This window comes from Choloepus didactylus, chromosome 13 (assembly GCF_015220235.1).
Source record: "Choloepus didactylus isolate mChoDid1 chromosome 13, mChoDid1.pri, whole genome shotgun sequence".
In the NCBI taxonomy this organism is placed as follows: domain Eukaryota; kingdom Metazoa; phylum Chordata; class Mammalia; order Pilosa; family Megalonychidae; genus Choloepus; species Choloepus didactylus.
The window spans coordinates 11,931,297-11,952,339 of NC_051319.1; the positions used below are offsets into that span (position 1 = coordinate 11,931,297).

The 21,043-nt window shown below is 40.0% G+C and overlaps 1 protein-coding gene across 1 annotated transcript in view; it reads left to right on the top strand.

The window, feature by feature from the left end:
* The first annotated feature begins 917 nt into the window (after positions 1-917).
* The window catches only part of SV2C (synaptic vesicle glycoprotein 2C), a 277,413-nt gene continuing 257,287 nt past the window's right edge, over positions 918-21,043 (top strand). Inside the window, exon 1 of the mRNA XM_037801846.1 lies at positions 918-1,220. The gene's annotated coding sequence lies outside the window, so the exon portion shown is untranslated. The remainder of the gene's footprint in view (positions 1,221-21,043) is intronic.

The window sequence follows — 21,043 nt, forward strand, 5'->3', positions numbered from 1 at the left end:
CTTCGGGTCACCAGTCTCCGGAGCAGTAACTGCCGGAAAGCCACCTGCCCGTGAGGCCACTGCCCACACCGCTTGGGTTCTGTGTGGGCACGGAGTTGGTGGAGGCAGGGACCCAGGGAAATCCTACTTCTCGCAGCTTCTAGGTGGCAGGTGGGAGTGGGGGACGGGGAGGGTGACTGGAGGTCCAGGGAAGACTCCATGCCCTGATGTGCCTCTGCGGGGGAGGGCGCTCCTGCCTGAGGGTGTGGTGGCCTTGCGGAGGCGGCTTTCTCCTAGGTCGCAGAATCTCGCCGCTTTAGACTGGGAAAGCTCGAGTCGGGGTCTCCCGCACGCTGAAGAGTGAAATGTTCCGCTGTTCCGAAGAACGCAAGCAAAACTCTCGTGACTTTTTTTTTTTTTAATATTCAGTAGTTTCCCCTATGAGGCTACTTCCAACGTCTGCCTGTGAGTCTAGATGTGTGGTGCTACCTGACATTGGGGACACCCTAGACACTGGACAGTTTTTCGTTTTTGCTCCTGCTGCGCCCCAAGCTTTCTCTCGAAGTTGTTTGCCACAAACCGGGGGAAACAGTCACCTAGCCCTGCCTAAAGAATCCCAGGAAGCCAAGTTAAAGTTATTAAGTCAATCCTAGGCCCAGAACTAGTAAGCTCCATCTATCTCCCTGGGCATCCGCCCAGTCCCCCACTCAGGATTCCCACGCGCCTAGCGGGATTGGGAGTCGCCGCCGCCACGGTGCGTAATGCACAGTCACATTACAAAATCGAAGCCCTGACTTCTTTCCCAAAGTACCTGCTACCTAGACAGAGGCCCTTGCCTCCTCCCCGCCCCCGACCCTCTACACCCCGCGCCGCAGCAACGCGGCAGCACCTTCACTTCCCTGACTGGACCCGCCCACCCCCCGGCGAGTGGTGGCAGCGCTCGCCTCCCCCGCGCGCGGTGACTCCCTCTTGCGCACCGCTTGAACCCTCGCCACGCCGCCGCCCGGCACTGCAGCATTGGGAGGCGGGGACGGGGGAAGGAGGCGTGGAAGGAGGACCGCATCGTGCAAGCCCTCCCCTCTTCTCGCCGCTGACACGCTCGAAGGAGTCACCACTCCGTGTGCCGCAGGAGAGAGTGGCAGACGGAGGCGGCCCCAGGCAGAGAGCCTGAGCGGGGCCCGCGCGGTGGCGGCTGCAGTACTGACACCACCCAGGGCAGGCGTTCCCTGGCGACTGGAGTGGTGAGTGAGGGGCCCCCGGCAGCGGTGGCTGGACCTTCCGCAGTTGCTCGATTTCCCTTACAGATGCGGAGGCCAGGCGGTGCGTCTGGGGAACTTTTTGCAGCCTCGCTGAAGCGCAACTTTGCCTCGACTGCCCCGGGGGAGGTGGCTGCAGGTGCCCGGGGCTGCCCAGGTGGGCTTCTTGCTGAGTTGGGACCAGAAAAGTCAGTGCAGAGCCGAGGGAGTGACCCACGGTTCGCCAGGGTACGTCAGGGGATGCAGACGCACTTTATCCTGGACTCCCCGGTGTGGGCAGAAGCGAGGGTGCGAAAGCCGCGCCCGCCTTTTGCGAGGATTTTCACGCTCTTTTGCTGGGGCGGTTGGACCGGCAGGGAGAGGTTGATTCCAAACAAGCAGCTCCGAATCATCAGCCGAGTTCCCGACTTGTACCCGACCGCAGTCTTAGACTTAACTTTTCGTCGGGATCCCTCTGCAGACACGCGGGTGGCGGGAGAGCGCAAGCAGCCGCAGTAGGTGCTGCGAAACCTAAACGAATCACTTTGGATTTTAAATCTATTGCACATAAATTTCCGAAGCCCCTGCCTAGCGTCTGCACGAGAGGAAGAGAGGGATGGAGAGTAGGGAAATCCGCGAGGCTGTGGCTGTTTGTAAACGCCTGCGTTTCACTACGCATCTGCCTTCATTCAGCAAAAAGCTATTGAGCGCCTACTGTGCGCCAGCTGGTTTGAAGCTTAGCAGGGAGAAGGGTAACATACGTTACCGAGATAATTTCATATGGCGATGAGGGCTGTGGAAGCCATCACCCAACCCATTGGACCCTTCCTCTTTCCCCTGCACCTGTGTTCTAGACCAGGGAAAAGGCTTTTCCCTAGCGTACGCCAGGGACCTCGCGGGCTGGGCCCACCAAAACTGCTGAAAAAGGCGATGAACTTGACATGGAGCAGTGGCACCCCGCCGCTGGTGCACAACCCAGTGCATTTCTATGGGCTTGCGGGAACCTCGGGCGCCCAGCGCGGGGGGCTGTAAGGGGGAGGGACTGAGTCATCGGGGCTGAGGCGCCGTCTGGACGGCCCGAGTGGGGACCGCTCACGTCACCTGTTACGTGTGTGAGTGATGCAAATACAGACCCGTGAGGGGCGGGCGAAGAAAGGGGTGGGGGAGACGGAGTCTCCGTCTGGGGGCGCGCGTGTGTGCGTCAAAGGCTCTCGCATGATGGATGCCCCGTGGTGCACGCGGCGCGGACAGCGGCGACCTGGCGGGGCCGCGGGGGGCTGGCGGACTGAGGCGGGGGCGAGCCGCGGCTCTGAGCAGCTAGGAAAGCCGCGCAGGGCTGGGACTGCGGGCAGGTGGGCGGCTCCGCAGTGCGCCGCAGTGCCGGGAAGGCGTAGCTGCAGCCGGCAGCTCCCCGGGGGATAGAAGAGCTCGGGCGTCTTTTAAAGCGGCTCGACAGGGATGCCCTCATGTTCTCTTCTCCCCCTGGATATGCTGCCTGCACACTTAGCCGACTGATAGCGCAACATAGTTGTTTCAGTTTTAATTCTTAGTTTCAATCTTGGAGGAGAATTAGGCATTTATAAATTAGGCGTTCACGCCATTTTCAATGGCAAGTTCCAAAAGGCCTCGTGCTCAGGGCTTGTTTTCACGTGAAAGCTTCCGAATTGAGGTTCCTCACGTTCTGTAGTGCCAACCCAGTCCTTCACCGTTCTTGAGGTTATTTTGGCGCAGAGCCTTGCCTGCAAGTGGGTCTTAAGAATGAACTACAAAACAATGTGCTGCATTTCTTCTTTTTTTTTAACATAAAAATACGAGTTAAAAACAGGACTCCTATACAAACAGTGTACCCCAATGTAAACTATGCAGTGTAGTTGGTAATAAAATTATAATAATATTCTTTTATCAATTGTAACAAAGGTACTCCACTAATGAAGATTTTGATTAAGGTGGGAGGGGCTATTGGAATTCTTTTTTTTTTTTTTTTTGCATGATTTGTCTATAAACAACTGCTCTAATAAAAAATGTATTAAAATAATTAGCAGTACTGTTAATGCTTCCCCTGGTGGAAAGTAAAAAAATCCAATCCACATTGCATTCTGTTTATCAATAAAACAAAACAAAATCCACTCTCTGAAAAGCTGATGACAAAGGTCGTTTTTCTACTGCTTTACTGGATGAACCCAAATCTGCAGTATGTAGGGCAAAAGTTTAAAAAAAGGGGAGGAGAGAGAAGAGGAGAGAGGGAAGGGAAGGATGGAGGAAAAGTAATCAAGGAGCCCAAAGGTCCTAGTTCCCATTTTCCCTAATACTGTTTTTGGTACCTTGGGAAGGTTACTTATTCTCTGTTATTCTCCCATATTTGAGAAATGTGAAAAATAGCTCAGACTAGCTCTTATCTACCTTACTGAGTTGTTTTATGAACAAAAGAGTCTCAGAAAGCTTTGGAAATACACATTTTTTATGAATGGAAAATGCTATGACACTAAGCACCTTCAAGCAAAAAGAAAACAATTTTATCTTTTAAAAAATTCTGGAGACTTTTCCTAGTACTGTTTCTTTAATGAAATTTGGCCTTTAATGTCAGCAAATGCAGACAATAGACTTACACTAATAGTCTAATATAAAATCAAATGCCATTAGCTGCTGCCTGGAGAAGGAAAATTAAGCTCTGGACCACATCTCAGTGTTTTTGGTGATGTGGTAAAGAAATCAAATTTATTTTTCATGACCCACTGACAGTGAAAGTAGCTTCTCTGGTCTGAGCAGCAGATTAGCTTAAGAGCTTTTAGGTAAAAAAAAAAAAAAAAATCCTACTTATTATTAGCCCTGTCATTTTTCTTACATGTAAGAGGTTCTTCAGAGAAGAGGACACAGTTACCTCCCTCAAAGAGATTACAGCAAGAGGTGTTATTGCTATATATCATGTGCTCTTATTCTTAGGTAAACTTGTTGATGAAATAATTCATAAATAAAAGCATATAATTTGTTAATATGCCTCCTTAACCAGCTCATTATATTGTTATTCATGTTACTCTTACATAATGGTAGATTTCTTTGAATAGTGAAAGTGAAAAATGTCCTTTTTATTCTATGCATTCGCATTGGGGAAAAAACCATGATTCACCAGTGTGCTTCTAAAACATGGACTGCCTGAACCAGACAGCCACTCACTGGGTTTCACGTGGCAGAGGTTTCTGCCTGACCCCATGGTTTGCAACCCATTTAAATGCAAACTCTCTTAGATTAAACCTAGGACAGGCAGCTTCCCAGCTGTTTGCTGCTTTGTCACAACATGGCTAAATTGTTTTTGTTTTTCTGCTTTGCTTTTTCAATCCTAGCACTATTGAGCAACCAGTGTAAAATGTTGTAGTGGACCAAATTTGGGGCTTCTTTCTTTAATTTAGGCAGCTGAGAATAAGAACAGGGGATGAAGTTACTATTTTAATTCTTGCTGGAAATATTTCTTAGTGGAATACAAAGACATCATTTAGTTTTATCACAAACATCCCTCATAATCACAGATGGTTTTGGTCCTGATTGCACATAGTGATGGCTTCTCCTATGGGGAAGAATTGATCTGAAATGAAATAAATGGGGAGGGCAGATTGGTTGGTTTGGTCATCTCTGGTTCTAATACTCTGTCCTTCTATGAAATGCAGAAATATATGATGGACTACATTTTAAATGTGAACTTTGCTGGTAAATAGAATGTAAGAAGTGTTCTTGATTAATTCATATTGAAATTTTGTAAACAGTGTATTAGATTTTGTATTATGCCATTAGGAGTATAAATTAAAACATTTTTGAAAGACAAAATTTGAAAAATAATCTTTGCTTAATATAAATGAGATATTCAGATCAACTTAGGATGATAACATTGTATATATTTTCTTTTGACCACCTAAAACGCATGATGCCTGCTGTTTTTCTTCCTGGAGACAATTTGTGCTACAAATGATTAAGACTTAATACCAAGAACTATATTGATGGTCTTTAGTCTTCTCATAGCACTTGGGTTCTTTTACAGTTTGAAATTGTAGTGAGATTTATGACAAATTAGCCCAAGTGCTTTCTCTTCTAATTGGCCATTATTTAAAAATCCAATGAACTAGAATCCTGGAATAGTCAAATCGACCAGTGGTTCTCAAATAGTTCTGTGTTTCAGACTTTCCTGGGGAGCTTGTTCAAAGGGAGATTTCTCAGCCCTATCCTAGACATTCTAAGTTGGTGGTTCCATGGTAGAGCCCAGAATAAGCTGTTTATCAAGTTCTGCAGGAGCTCTCAAACTAGTACTAGTGTGTGTGGCAGGGATCCAGAACACATGGAATTTCTAAGTTATCTGGTTCTCTTTAGTATTTATTGAGCACCTGCTGGGAACCTCCAGAGAAATCACATCTTAGCAGGCAAGACAGAAGTGATGATGGACGTCTTTGGTAAGAGTGACAGGAGCCCAGAGTAGTGGTGAGGCAGGTGGTTGTCTAGTTGGTATCAGAGAAGGGAAGGGCATAGAGAGAAAGAACATCAGATATGATGGTCGGGTCGTGGGATAAAGGCTGAAAACCTTAGCCTGGCCTTCACAGCCGAGATGGTCTGGGCTCCGTCCACAGCAGCCTTCAAACCTCAGTCCCCTCCTGCAACAACCTTACCACCTACCTCAACTTGCCTTCGCCGTATTAACTCCTTATATTCTTCAGATCTTAGCCCCATCTTCCCTGCTCTAGGGAAGCCTCCCAAATCTCCCTGGTGAGGTTAATCCCTTCTCCTATCACAGTGTGCTTTTCCTTTATAAATAGGCTTGTCGGAGGATGCTTAGTTAAATTTGGATTTTGGGTAAACAACAAGCACTTTTGTAGTGTAAGTGTAGCTTGTGCAATATTTGGGACATACTTATACTTAAAAGCCTGTTTTATTGCTTACCTGCAATTCACATTTAACTGGGCATCCTGTATTTTTTGTTTGCTAGATCTGGCAACCCTATTTACAAAGATCATTAATTTTGCAATTTCCCTTTTTTAAAAATGTGATTCTTCCGTTAAGGCCTGTCACTGTTTGCTAAACTATAAACTCCAGGAGGCCAAGGAATAATAGGTTGCTGTTGATGATGATGTCTTGTCTCATTGTTATATATCTGGTGTCTAAAAGAATATTTGTTACATGAAAGGGACTCGATAAATATTGTAACATGAATTAATGACATATTAGAGAAAAATGGTGTAGCCATGGACAGGCTTCTTAAGCTCTCTGAATCTTCATTTGTTCAGCAGTGAAAAGGTGATTTTCATATCCACTTATTAGGACTGCATATGAAGATTTAACAGGGAAAATATACATAAAGCTCCTAGCATGTTTTTCATAGAAATTGTACTTTAAAAAGTGTTTTTTCTTTTCTCCCGATGTTTGCCTTGTAAATGAGAGGATTCCTTTTTAAAATACAAAACCCTACTTTCTTTTTATTATAATGCAGTCCCAGAAGCAGCCAAATGGTTCCTGAGTATTTACCAAATGCAAGGTACTCTGGCAGATTCAGCTATGCAGATACAAAGGCCCTATTCTCAAGGAGCATCCATCTGTGGGATGGTAAGACCTAGAGCTGCTATCACTGATGCACGAACTGTGTAGTCACATAAGGCTTCACATTCAGAGAGGCCGATGCTTGATTTCATGCTCTAGTGTCATCTCTGGAAATTCTTTGAACCAGGGGCCCTGCATTTCCATTTTTCACTGGGCCCGGCAAATTATGTAGCAGGCCCTGGGTATGCTATACTTATTTGCCTACAGCTCGTGCATGTAAAGCATTATATTTAATCTTCATAATGACCTTGGGCCTCTCATTACTCAGAAACCTTAAGACTTTTCCCAGCCATATGGCTTATAATTGACTGAACCAGTTTATCAGATACCAAGTCCGGAGTTCTGTCCACTATGTCAAACCTATCTTCACCTGATTACAACTGTCTGGTGTATCCAGACTTTTGGATGAGCATCAGGAGATTTTAAAAAAATCATTGCCAGGTCTCCAATCCTTAGGTCACTTCAGTGGACCATCCCTTCCTATCCTTGCCTCTGCGATTCCTGAAACAATCAGAACTTGAAGTTCTGGGTCTGTCTTTGTAGGAACATCAGAAACAGCGGAAGTTTGTTTTTTAGATGCCATCTCCTCCAATATTCAAATTATAAAATCTGACAGTTCACATAAGTTAAGTAGTGATCTTGGAAGATTGAAATTTTTCTAAGTGAAATATCTGAAATGTTTTGTTCTTTTCTTTAAATTACACAGCTAAGTCATGTAGCATGGGTGCCTCTACAGCAAGGAACAGGCATGCATTTTGGCAGTGGATAGAGAAGGTGATCCATTTTGACATTTCAGGCTCTAACAAGGCTGTTTTAAAATACACTCATTTTAATGTGTCTTTTTAGTAGTTCTAAGTATGCCATTTTGCCCTTGTTTCATTTTTGTGCTCATGTGCATTTGTATTTAAGAAGTGACATTCTAATAATTCCATGGCACCATTCTCACACTTTTTCTCTCACCATCATTTTCAACATGACAGCATGCTCCAATTAATACACGTTAAACATGTTACTAGCTGTGTTGAACACAAAAGCAACTTAGGTGTAAAGATTATTATTTTGTTTTTTGAAGTATCGAATTAAATCTGCAGCCTGTGTTTCCCTGTTGGCCATATCACTGTGGAGGTAGAAACACAGACCCTCAATAGCATCCATAATCATTTCTCTGGTTCTATCCTTGTCCTGATTGTGGGAATTCCCAGCCTGCTTCAAAGATTCCCCAGTTTTTCAGGGAGGTCCTCAGAGATCGCTACTGCAGTTCTCCTTCCATGCTCTGGTTCCCTGTAGCAACATCTCAGTGTCGCTGAACCTGCCTCGCACTGCTGAGAATGCCTTGGCTCCAATAATGTGTAATCTGCTTATTCTGCTGTGTCCTCTTCGCTTCACGTGACACACTGTCTGGTATTCATAATTAGTGGTCCCCTCCCACTTTAGCCAATTATCCTAGGACTATAAATGGTGGGTCTCAAACTGCTCTCTGCTTGGGATGAGCTCATTCCCAGGAGACTTCTTAGTCCCTCCCTTCTAGATATATTCAAAGGTATCAGAATACTAAGATAAATCATCAGAATTTTGTATAGTATATTCATTGCATCATTATTTGTAGTAGTGAAAAATTTGAAAAAAATCTTCAGTGTCCTTCAGTCAGAGGATGATCATGTCAATTATGTCTCATCCAAACAATGAAATACTACACAAAAAGAAAAGATGAGGTGGATCTATATGTACTAATATAGAAATTTTCTGAAGATATGTTAATAAGGGTCAATAAAATAATTTAGTGTGTTTCCATTAAAAAAATTCAAGTTACCATTAAAATATCTGGAAGGATAAACACCAAAATGATGTCTTTTGGGGTTAAGATGGAAGCATCTGTTCCAGTTTGCTAATGCTGCCATTATGCGAAATACCAGAAATGGACTGACTTTTTTAAAGGGGGTTTATTGCTGTTGGGGCGTTTTGTCCTCTCTTAGCTTCTCTGGAGCAAGCACTAGGCTAGCATTTCCAAAGTGTCAGCAAAAGTCTGCTTTCAGCGGCCGTCTCCAAAATGTCTCTCTCAGATCCTCTGAGGTCCTTTGATTGTGAGCTCTTTTATAGTTTTATCCAGTGATTAAGTCAAGACCCACCCTGAATGGGCAGGGTCCATATCTCCATGAAAATAATTTAATCAAATGTTTCACCTACAGTTGATTGAGTCACATCTCCATGGAAACAATCAAAGGATTCCAACCTAATCAACACTAATACATCTGCCCCCACAAGATTGCATTAAATAATATGGCTTTTGGTGGGACATAATATATCCAAACCAGCACAGTATTTGATGCTTTTTTATTTTATATGTTTCTGAATTGTTTGAGTTTCAATAATAATATGTAAAACTTCTGTAATTAAGACCTCAATAAAGGTAATAAAAATCTTATGTGTCCCACAGCTGTCAAAAGCCTGTATTAATACTCTGAATATTTTGCTTTTAGGGACACTTTTCAGTCTACTATGACAGTGTATTTGATGGAATTGGAGATGAGTGATTTTTAGTCTTCTCTCCCCATGAGACAGAAGGGCCTGACATGTCTTCTTTCCCATCTATACCCACTATACCCACATTTATCTGTGGAAAAGGCTACTACTTATCCTCCAACAGTTTAAAAGTCATTTTTCATCAACCTCTGCAGCAGGACTAGGGCCCCCTTTCTCTGACTCTCAGGCTCCTTTGCAGCCTCCCAGTTGGACTGCTTCTCTCCCTGTATCGTTGGGACAGCTTCACATGTTTTCCTGCTGGACTCTAAACTGCTTGAACCTCAAGGGAAGGGGTCAGGTCATGGAGATCTTTACAACTGCTAGCGCTGGACAGAGAGAGCCTGAAATATTTTTAAGTTATTTTTAAACCTTTTACTGAAACATACAGAGAGAAGAATGCACATATTAAGAGTTTAGCTGAATTGATTTTCATAAACTGAACACCTCTCTTCAAGCAGCACGCAGATAATGAGACAGAATATTTCCTGCAACCCAGAAGCCCCCTTTGGGTGCCCCTTCCAGTCCTTGACACCTTCCACTATCCTGACTTCAGTCCTCTAGTCAGTTCTCTTCCCATTTGCTCTGGTGCCCATTTTTCCATGCCCTTGGTCTGGGAAGGCGCTTGGCAGAGCCTTCGCAGTGTCAGAGCATATGAAAATGTCATGACTATTCCTGAGTACTCTCATAAAATCCCTCTTAAATAGTTGTATAGATACAAGCCCTTATTTTTTTATACCTTTGAACCTGAATCCATTCCAGGGGGTCAGGAAATAACAGACTGCCTTCCAGTCTTTCCAAATTCCTCTTCTGTCGACTAGCTTCTGGGCCCAGTGGTCTGGATAATATGGGGTCTATACATCCCTCTCTATATTCTAGAATTCTTAATTCTTATCACTGGACCAAGAAAACTCATTGGAGACCCCTGGGCTTCCATCAAATTATTTCACCCCTCATGGACTTGCTTCTAATGAATTGCCCTTTGGTATAAGCTACTGTCAGAAATAGTCATAAGGAACTTTCTGTATTTATTTCAAGAATGCCCTATTCATTAGGATCTATGCAACAAATGTATTTGAAATTTTAGTATTATGAAAAACTGTGATTCTCCTGAGCACTGATTTGTTTGTTTCATTAATTAGATTTATTAAGAGTATACTTTACATAAGTAATATTCATAGATCATAAGTGTGTATTTATAAATGTGTAGATGACAAATATATGCATCTGTGTAACCAGTAGAATATTTCCATTACCTTAGAAAGTTCCCTGAGGCCCTTTCCAGTCAGTTCCTCCTACCCCACAGATACTGCTCAGATTTTTATCACCAAGGATTAGTTTTACCTATTCTTGAAATTCATGTAAAGGGAATCATACGGTAGTACTCTTGTAACATTCAGTATAATATTTTTGAGAAGATCCTATGTTGTATGTATCAGTAGTGCATTCTTTTTCATGGCTAAATGTTCCATTATATGAATATACCACAATTTATCTGTTTACATATTGATAGACATTTGAGTTGTTTCTGGTTTAGAGCTATTATGAGTAAAGCATCCATGAATATTCTTCATAAGTCTTTTTTTGGGGGGGGGGGGGATATGTTTTTAGTTCTCTTAAGTAAATACCTAGGTAGACAATTCCTAACTTTTAAGAAACTGTCAAACTGTTTCCCAATGTAGTCTTATTTTACACTCCCACCAGCAATGTACAAGAGTTCCAGTTGCTCTGTGTCCCCTGCAACATTTGGTGTTATCTTCAGTGTTTTTAATTTGCATTTTCTTGTGACTAAAAATGTTGAGCACCTATTCATGTGCTTCTACACCATTTATACATCTTCTTTTGTCAAGTTGTGGTTTTGCCCACTTTAAAAAATTGATTGTTTAATATATTCTGGATAAAAATATATTGTTAAATATATGAATTTTAAATATTTTTTCCATTCAGTGGTTTGCCTTTTCATCTTCTTAATGGTATCTTTTGAAGTACCAAAGTTTTTACTTTTGATGAAGTCCCCTTTATCCATTTTTTTTTTCTTTTATGGCTAGAGTTTTTTATGTGTTCTTTAAGAAATCTTTGCCATACTCAAGGTCAGTAAGGTTTTCTTTTATATTTTCTTCTAGAGGTTTTATACTTTGTGCTCTGACATTTAGATCTATGATTCACTTCTAATTAGTATTTGTATGTGATATGAGGTTGGAGTGGAGGTTCATTCTTTTCCATATTGTTATCCTCTTGTTTTAGAACCAATTGTTGAAAAGACTTTCTTTTCTCCACTGACTTGCATTGGCACCTTTGTTGAAAACCAATAAATTCTGTATGTGTGAGTCTAATTCTATACTTTCCACTAATCTATTTGTTTATCCTTATACTAATTCCACTGTTCTATTTACTGTAGCCTTACAATAAGTCTTCAAACCAGGAAACATATATCATCCAACTTCATACTTATTAATCCAAGATTTGTCAGGCTAGTCTATGTTCTTAGCAAGTCCATAAAATTTTAGAATCAGCTTGTCAATTTCAATAAATAAGTCTTCTGTAATTTGATTGGGATTGCATTGATTCTATGAATCATCTTAACAATATTGAGTCTTCCAATCCATGAACATGGTATATCTCTCCATATATTTAGGTTTTTTAAAAAATTTCTCTCAGCGATGTTTTATAGGTTGTATTGTAGAAGCTTTGCACATCTTTTTTAAAATTTATTCTTAAATATTTTTTTGGTTATGATGCTATTTCAACTTTTTTTTAACTTTTTAATAAGAATTTTATTTTAAGATAGATTTAGATATACATAAAAGCTGCAAAGACATTACAAAGCATTCCCCTATATTCCACACCCAGTTTCCCATATTATTAAATTTACATTAGTATGGATATTTGTTACAATTAAGGAACTAATATTGATATGTTATAGTAACTGAAGCCCACACTTGTTTGGGTTTCCTTAGTATTTATTTAACATTCTTTTTCTGCTCTAGGATCCCATCCTAGATCCAGCAGTGGATACCACATTACTTTTAGTTGTCATGTCTCCTTAGGATTGTCTTGACTGTGACTGTTTCTCAGACTTGCCTTTCTTTATTTACCTAAAAAAAAATTAACCTTGACAGTTTTGAGGAGTATTGGTCAGATGTTTTCTAGAATATCTCTCAATTGGGATATGTCTGATGTTTTCATGGGTTTTGTGTTTTGGGGAATAAGACCAGAGAGGCAAAGTGCCATCTTCATCCTATCATATCAAGGGTACACACTATGAACATGACTTACCTCTGCTGATGTTGACTTTGATCACCTGGCCAAGGTAGTCTTTATCAGGTTTCTTCACTGTGAAGTTACTCTTTTTCCTCTTTCCACACTGTATTCTTTGAAGGAAGGCACTCTGCACCTCCCCACACTTAAAAAGTGGGGAATTATGCTCCACCTCCTTTAAGGCAGAGTATCTACATAAATTATTTGAAATTCTTCTTCACAGAAGATTTCCCTTTTCTTCCCCATTTACTGATTTATTCATTTATATCATTATGAACTCGTGGTTATTTATTTCATACTTTGGATTATAATTCAATATTACTTTATATTGATCAGATTGTGCTAGCTTTGGCCATTAGGAAATCTTTCTGTTGGTGTCCGTTCCTTTGACATGCCCCATAGTTTTGGACTTTATTTTTTTTTTTACTGCTTCCTTACTTTCTGGTACTAAAAGATGCTCATATTATATAGTTTCTGCCCCAGTCCTAGAATCAGCTATTTCTCCAAGAAGCCCTAGTTACTATACTGGAGAAAGGTGTTAGAAACCAAGATATGGGTATTAGGTGTAATCATTGCTACCTGGGTGCCATTGCTTCTAGGCCCTCTCAGGTGACAGAACAAGTGAATACTAACCTGTGTTCATACACATATCCATAAATATATCTGTATGTAAGCATTTGTATCTATATCAGACTAAACGTGAATTCATACAGATGTTTCCAACTCTCATCCATTGCCCCATGGATTATTCTGGCTTCCTCCCATTGCTTATCTGTAAACTCTCCTCAACAGTGAGACAACTGGCTCCCACCATCTGCCAGCCATGTATTTAGTTTCTCAGTTTTAGTATACATGTATAGCAGTATCAGAATTGTTAACTCATACCCCTGTGGGAAACAACTTTATCACTAAGCTGCAGTGCTTATATACAGTTTCTTTTGCCTTTATCTTACAGAATCCACTTATTTCCACAATTACATAGATTGTACCTTTTTCCTCCAGCCCTCTTCAGTGTTATTTCATACATTTGTACTATAGTTAGATTGTTTTGTCACATTCTCCATTCCATCCTGTGATCCCCAAATCTCTTAAATGATTTTTAAGTTTTGCATACATTAAATTTCACTCTTTGTGCTATGAAATTCTGTGGATTTTGACAAATGCACACTGTCATGTACCCACTATTACAGTATCAAGCCAAATAATTTCACCACCCTAAAAATGTCCCTGTATTTCATCTGTTTAATGCCCCCCCTTTCTCTGAGCCCTTGAGTACCACTGATCATTTTGCCATCATTACAGTTTTGCCTTTTCTGTAATATCGTATTTTTGGAATCATACAGTAACCTTTGGGGCTTGGCTTTTTTTCATTCAGCATAACTCTCTGGAGATTCATTCAGGTTGTTGCATGCTTCAGTAGTTTATTCATTTTATCACTGAGTGATATTCCATTGTATGGATGTACCACCTGTTTGTTTATCGATTCGTATATTAAAGGACATCTCAGTTGCTTCCAGATGTCTATAAACATCCCCATGCAGGTTTATCTGTGGACATAAGTTTTCAAATCATTTGTATAAATTGTGCCTAGGGGTGCCATTGCTGGATCATAGAGTAAGACTATATTTAGCTTTGTAAGAAACTGCCAAACTGTTTTTCAAAGTGACTGCATCATTTTGCATTCCCAGCAATGAGTTAGAATTTCTGTTACGCCACATCCTCATCAGCAATTGGTATTGCCTGTTTTTGAATTTTAGTCATTCTTACAGTGTGTAGTGGTATCTCATTGTTTTAATTTGCATTTCCCTAATGATAAATGATGATGAGTAACTTTCATTTACTCATTTGCCATCTATATTAGTTTCTTGTGGCTGCTGTAACAAATAACTACAAGCTTGTTGCCTTAAAACAACAGAAATGTATAATCTCACAGATCTGGAGGCCAGAAGTTCAGAAACTAAATTATCAGCATGGCTGCATTCCCTCTGGACAAGGATCTATTCCTTACTTTTTGCCTGTGGTGTCTGCCTGGCATTCCTTGGCATTCCTTGGCTTCTGGCTACATCACTGCAATCTCACCCTTCATCTTCGCTTGGCCTTTCTCTGCATACATGTATCAAATCCCTCTGCATCCTTCATATAAGTATACATGTCTTGGCATTTAGAGCCCACCTAGATAATCCTGGATAAACTCTCTCAAGATCCTTAACCTTATCATATCCTTTGGCATAGAAGGTAATATTCAAACTTGCTGGGGATCAGGAAGTGAACCATTTTTCTGCCTACTACATCATCTGTGTACCTTCTCTGATGAGATGTCTGTTAGACCTTTTGCCCATTTTTAAATGGAATCATTTCTGTTCTTATTTTCCAGTTTTAAGAGTTCTGTGTGTATTTTGGATAAAAGTCCTTTATCAGCGTACTCTCTTATTCTTATTCTATGTTTGCAGAGATATTTTCTCCTGGTCTATGGTTTGTCTTTTCATTCCCTTAACAGTCTCCTTTGCTGAGCAGAAGTTTTTAATTTTAATAAAACCCAACTTACGATATTTTTCTGTCATGGATCATGTTTTGTTTCATCTCAGCACTCATCAACTAACCCAAGGTCATAAAGATTTTCTTCTGTTTTCTTCTAGAAATTTTTTCATTTTGCATTCTACGTTGGGTCTTTGAGTCATTTTGAGTAGATTTTTGTTTAGGATGTAAGATATAGTTTGAGGTGGTTTTGGGTTTGTTTGTTTTTTTTTTAATATGGATTTCTAATTGTTGCAGCACCATTTATTGAAAAGACTATTCTTTCCTCCATGGAATTACCTTTGTACCTTTTTCAAAAATTGGTTGGTCTTATTTGCGTGGATCCATTTTTTTTTCATCTATGTACCTATTTGTTCTCCAATAGTACACTGTCTTGATTACTAAAGCTTGATAGTCTTAAAACTGGGTAACATGAGCCCTCAAACTCTGTTCTTCAATATCGTGCAGATTATTCTAAGTCTCTTTCCTTTTCATATAAATTTTAGAATCAGTTTGCCTACATCTACAAACTAGCTTGCTTTGGATAGCATTGAATCTATAGATCAAGTTGAGAAGAATTGACATCTTAAGAATATTGAGTCTTCCAAACCATGAACACAGACTAATATTATTTAAATTCTATTCTCCAATTTTTTGTTGTTAGTATATAGAAATAATTTATTTTTATGTTGATCTTGCAATCTTTATACATCATTTATTAGTTCTTGTAGGGTTTTTTTTTTGTTTTGTTTTTGTTTTTGTTTTTTAGTAGATTCCTTAGGATTTTCTATATATGCAGTCATGTTGTTTGTGTTCTATTTCTTCTTTTTCAATCCTTATGCCTTTTATTTTTCTTTCTTTATTGTATTGGCTAGAACCTGCACTACAGTGTTAAATAGAAGTGGCCAGAGAAGACATCCTTGCCTTGTTCCTGATCTTGGGGAAAAGGCATTTGATATTTCACATTGAGTATGATGTAAGCTGTAGGTTTTTTGATGTGTTTTTTTATCAGATTGGATAAGTTTCCTTCTGTTTTTAATTTGTGTATAGAATTTCATCTAATGCTTTTTCAGCATCTTCTTAATTGCAAAATCAATTTATTTAATAGATAAAGGCTCTCCAGAGTTTCTATTTCTTCTTAAGTAAATTTCTTCTTTTGGTAAGCTGCATTTTTTAAAGGCATTTGTCAATTTTATCTAGATTGTTGAATTTATTGAATAGTTGTTTATAATCACTGGTTTGTTTTTATTTGTGAATTCTGTGATGTGGGGGTTTAATTGCATTTCCTTCATTGCTTTGGCTACTCAGAAGCTCATCTAACTTTTCTATAGATTCTAGCAATTTTACAAAGTCATGTGACATTATCCAAAGACTTTTAAAATGTATATGAATTATTTACAAAGTATTCCTATTCCATCAGATCATGGAAGACCAGTTGCCTGTTGTTATAAACAAGATATTTTTAAAGTCATTACTTTTTTCCTTTATCACTGCATAAGATGCCTAAAAATATCAGAACATAACTAGAGAGAATGACAAATTACATTTATTAATTTTAAAAATATCTAAGTGCTAGAAGCCAGGTTTGTCAAAGACAACAATTCCTTTGGAAACAAAAAGTTGACGAAAATTACTCATGGCCTTGCCTGGACTCTACTTGTTATTTAATGCTGTATGTGTTTATCAACTAAAAGGATAAATGAAACATGAATTGAATTTTAATGACAAGAGTATTATTTTGTGAAAACCACAGGCATTACTCAATCATTATTACATCTCTGCCTACCATTCAATTAATCTGTTGGGCTGCAAAAGATTTTGCATGTTTTGTCCTTCAAGGTGACTGGAGGGGAGTAAGCTCAAGGAAATACATACTGATATGATTTGTTGGAGAGCTTTTCTAATGCATAGAAACTCATATAGCTAGTGATGCAGCTCGGTATGTTTATATAGCATTAGTTAACTTATACCGTCTCCCTGGATTCCACCTGTTGTTTGCTAAGGCTGCCAAAATGCAAAATACCAGAAATGGGTTGGCTTTTACAATGGGGGTTTATTAGCTCACAAATTTATAGTTCTACAGCCATGAAAATGTCCAAATTAAAGCATCAAAAGGTAGATACCTTCTCTGAAGAAAAGACTGATGGCATCTCGAATATCTCTGTCAGCTGGGAAGGCACATGACTGGCATGTGCTGGTCCTTTGCTCCCAGGTTGTATTGCTTCAGCTTCTGATTCCAGTGGCTTTCTCCTTAAGCATCTGTGGGTTCTCAGTTAGCTTCTCTGGGGCAAACTCTGGGCTTCATCTTTTAACTTAGCATCTCCAAACATCTGGGTCTGTGTAGGCTCTGAGCTCTCTTCAAAATGTCTCTGTCTTTTATCCTCTCATAGAGGATGCCAGTAAACTAATTAAGACCCACCTTGAATGGGCAGGGTCATATCTCCATGGAAATAATCTAATCAAAAGGTCCCACCCACAATTGGGTGGTTCATATCTCCATGGAAACAACCTAATCAAAAGTTCATACCCACAATAAGTCTGCACCCACAAGATTTAATTAAAAGAACATGGCTTTTCTGGGGGTACATAATAGATTCAACCCAGCACACCACCCATTCCTTCTCTTTCCCAATATCCATCCCTTTACTGTTCAACACTGTGAATTTCTCATTGGCTTTTTCTATTCCTCTTTAACCATACTTGCCTCTCCTATTCTGGGAAAAAAGAAAACAATCTCATTTGTTATATCAAATATGTTTTGCTGCATCATGCTGCATAACCAACCACTCTAAAACTTAGTGACTAAAAACAACAATCATTTATCTTCTCCCATTCATCTGTGGGTTGGTTGGGGGCTGGCTGTTTTGGGTTGAACTTGGCTGGATTTTTTCCAAGCTGTGGGTTGGGGTCAGGTCTTTCACCCTCCTTGGAATAAAGGCCACATAGGGTGTTTTTTGGTGGGTGGGGAGCACTGAGATAGCAGAAACCCAAGAAAGGTGACTGAGAATATGTGATGCTTCTTAAGCCTGGGCTCAGAGCTGGCACACTGTCACCTCAGCCCAAATTCCATTGACCAAAGATCCAGAATACATAAGATAGTTCCACCAAACAAAATACAGCCCCACATGTTGCACAAGTTTTCTGCATCCCACCAGACATCTATTTAGTTGAAATATTTGTTTCTAATAGTTTGAACCTGACCCTTATTATGTTTTATATATAAACACAAGAGTCTTTTGCATAATTTTGATATACAGTGAATTTTCCAGGAATGAAACTACTTATAAATCAAAAGAAGATTGTAGTTTGTTTTGTTTAAAATCCTACAAAGAATTGTTCCGTCTCTTCTTTTCACCATGGGTAACAAACACTAGTGATATTTGGCTATATCAGTCTTCACTGTTGTTTCCTGCAGTCATGGCTTTACATTTTGATGCAAGCATCTCATGTCTTCATTTTCTATTCTAGAGTTGTTACACCAAAATATTCACCGATTTTTAAACATAATTTATTCTAGGTTTATTTGTTCTATTTCTCCTTATTAGGCAGGAAATGATATAGATTTTAAAACTTATGTGTGCCCCTAGGATATTTTATCTATGAATATTATTTAATAAAGCATTACAAAATATACCTGATGACTAGGTATGTTGGATTATCTAAATTCTCTATATTTTCACTTTGCCTGAAGTAAGCTGGTTTATATTTGGGGTTGGGGAAGGGACAGGTTGTAACATATAGAGGGTTCTTCCATCTTGGCACTGTGTCTGAAGGAAACACTGTTTCTGTGAAGACTGCCATGCTAATCTCTCTGACAGTGGTTGTGAAGGTGGTAGTGTGTGGGCTGGCCTGCCTCCAGAAAGGGTGCATCTGTAGGGAATGTATAAGCCTTTATCATGATTTTACTTCTAAGACTCACCTGAAACCCATGCAGTCTTGGGTCTTGGGCTGTGAAGGTGTTGCATTTTTACTGGGCTACTCCAATCTTGGTTATCAATTCATAAGAACAGGGAAATTCAGGGGAAAGAAAGAGCAGGTATGCTCAGAGACGGCTGCTCCAAGGCCTGAGGGGGATACCCAGTAGGAATCTGCAAGTTTCTTTCTAACCCTGTTTTCAAATTCTGATTTTCCCAGAGGACACTGCCAGGCTTCTGTAAAGAGAGTCTTTTCTGTGGGATTTTCAGGGGTATCTTCTGTGTACAGGAGTGGGGGCCCTCCTGAATCACTTCCAGAAGCAGCACTCTCACAAAAGAGGAAGGGAAAGCTTGGCAACCTATCTTGGTCCAGAGGTTCAAGGATGTGAATGTCTTCCTGTCAACTGAAACTGATTTAAGGGTAATTCAGAAGGAATAAATCAGAAGACATTGAGAGAGTGACCTTGGACTGAATACTATATGCCCCTGTGGGTGCCCTTTATCTAAAGTCAAGGTATTGATAAGGGCATCATATTCCTTATCTGTGGCATGCAAAGGACATTATTGTTGGGGCAGACCTTGCCTCATTGATGGGTAAATACATTACAGCTAGTTGCTTTCCCAAACATTCATTACTGTGAACTGAATACATAATGATCATGCGTGCCTTTTGGGATACAAATGTACATGCACAAATAGGTTTTATTATATTCAAGGGCAGTGAATGCAAAAAATAAAAAATACCCCTTGTAAAGGTAACATCCAGCTTCCCAGCAAGCCTGAGAAGAAAAGCCAGTGATTAACATAATTGAATGAGAGATTTATGAATGTAGACCATCTTATACCTGCAGCTTTATTTAACACCAGGAGAATGATGTGATTCTTCTTAAGAACTGATGCTGGCCATGGAAGACTTGGAGACATCTGAGCTCCATCCAGATGGAGCACTGAGAAGGACCTGAGCCAAGAATAAAGGAATATTTTGCAATGGCTAAACTAATTCATTGCTCCCGTATTTTTGGTATCATGCACTTCCTTATTATTACCAAATTACATGGTTGCTATGTTGATTACCACATTAGAAATTTGGTTTAACATTATATTCCACTTTATAATGCTCCCAAATAAGATGAAAATAATAGTTCACACTGTGTCTTATCTGCTGACTTAGAGATTCTTTTCCCACTTACTAGTTGATTTTGAAATTGGACATTGCAAAATTAAAAGAATTGAATGATGAAATATCTTTGCCTAAAATTAAGGCAGAATAAATTGTGTACCTGAGCCCTTGGAGTTTCCAATGATTTTTTTTTAATTCAGTTTTGAGATATAATTACATACCATATAATCATCCATGGTGTACAATCAGCTGTTCAGAATACCATCTTATAGTTGTGCATTCATCACCCCAATCTATATTTGAACATTTTCCTTATGCCAGAAAGAATCAGAATAAGAATAAAAAATAAAAATAAAAAAGAACACCCAAATCATCCTTTTCATTTAGTTTTGTCCCCATTTATCTACTCATCCGTCCATACACTGGATAAAGGGAGTGTGATCCACGAAGTTTTCACAATCACACTGTCACCCCTTGTAATCTACATTGTTATACAATCCAATGATATTTTTGAAGTTACTTCTACTATTATACTGTCCCTCTTGCTTGCCATGTGCCATATTGGTGCCTTTCTTATTGTCGTGTTGTGTGGTGTGTGTTGTGTGTGTGTGTCTTCATTTCCTCCAGATGGTACGGATGAATGGTGACATCTTCACTCAAGAACCCATGACAGTGTTAACGGCCTTTTCAGGGTCTTCTGCTCACATTGTGCTTTTCTGCTTGGAGGGGCCTCCTCCTTCCCTCGGCAGAATAACTAACCACTGATTTTCAGTCTGGCTGACATATGACAACACAGAGGTCTCTTTTTAGCAGTTTTCATTGTCTCTTTGACTGACAGCATTGGGAATCGGGATGTCTAGCTTCTCAATGAAACAACTTCTCAGGCCAGCTACTGTAACTGTCCTCAGCCTGAAGGCTGTTTGGGCTTATATTTA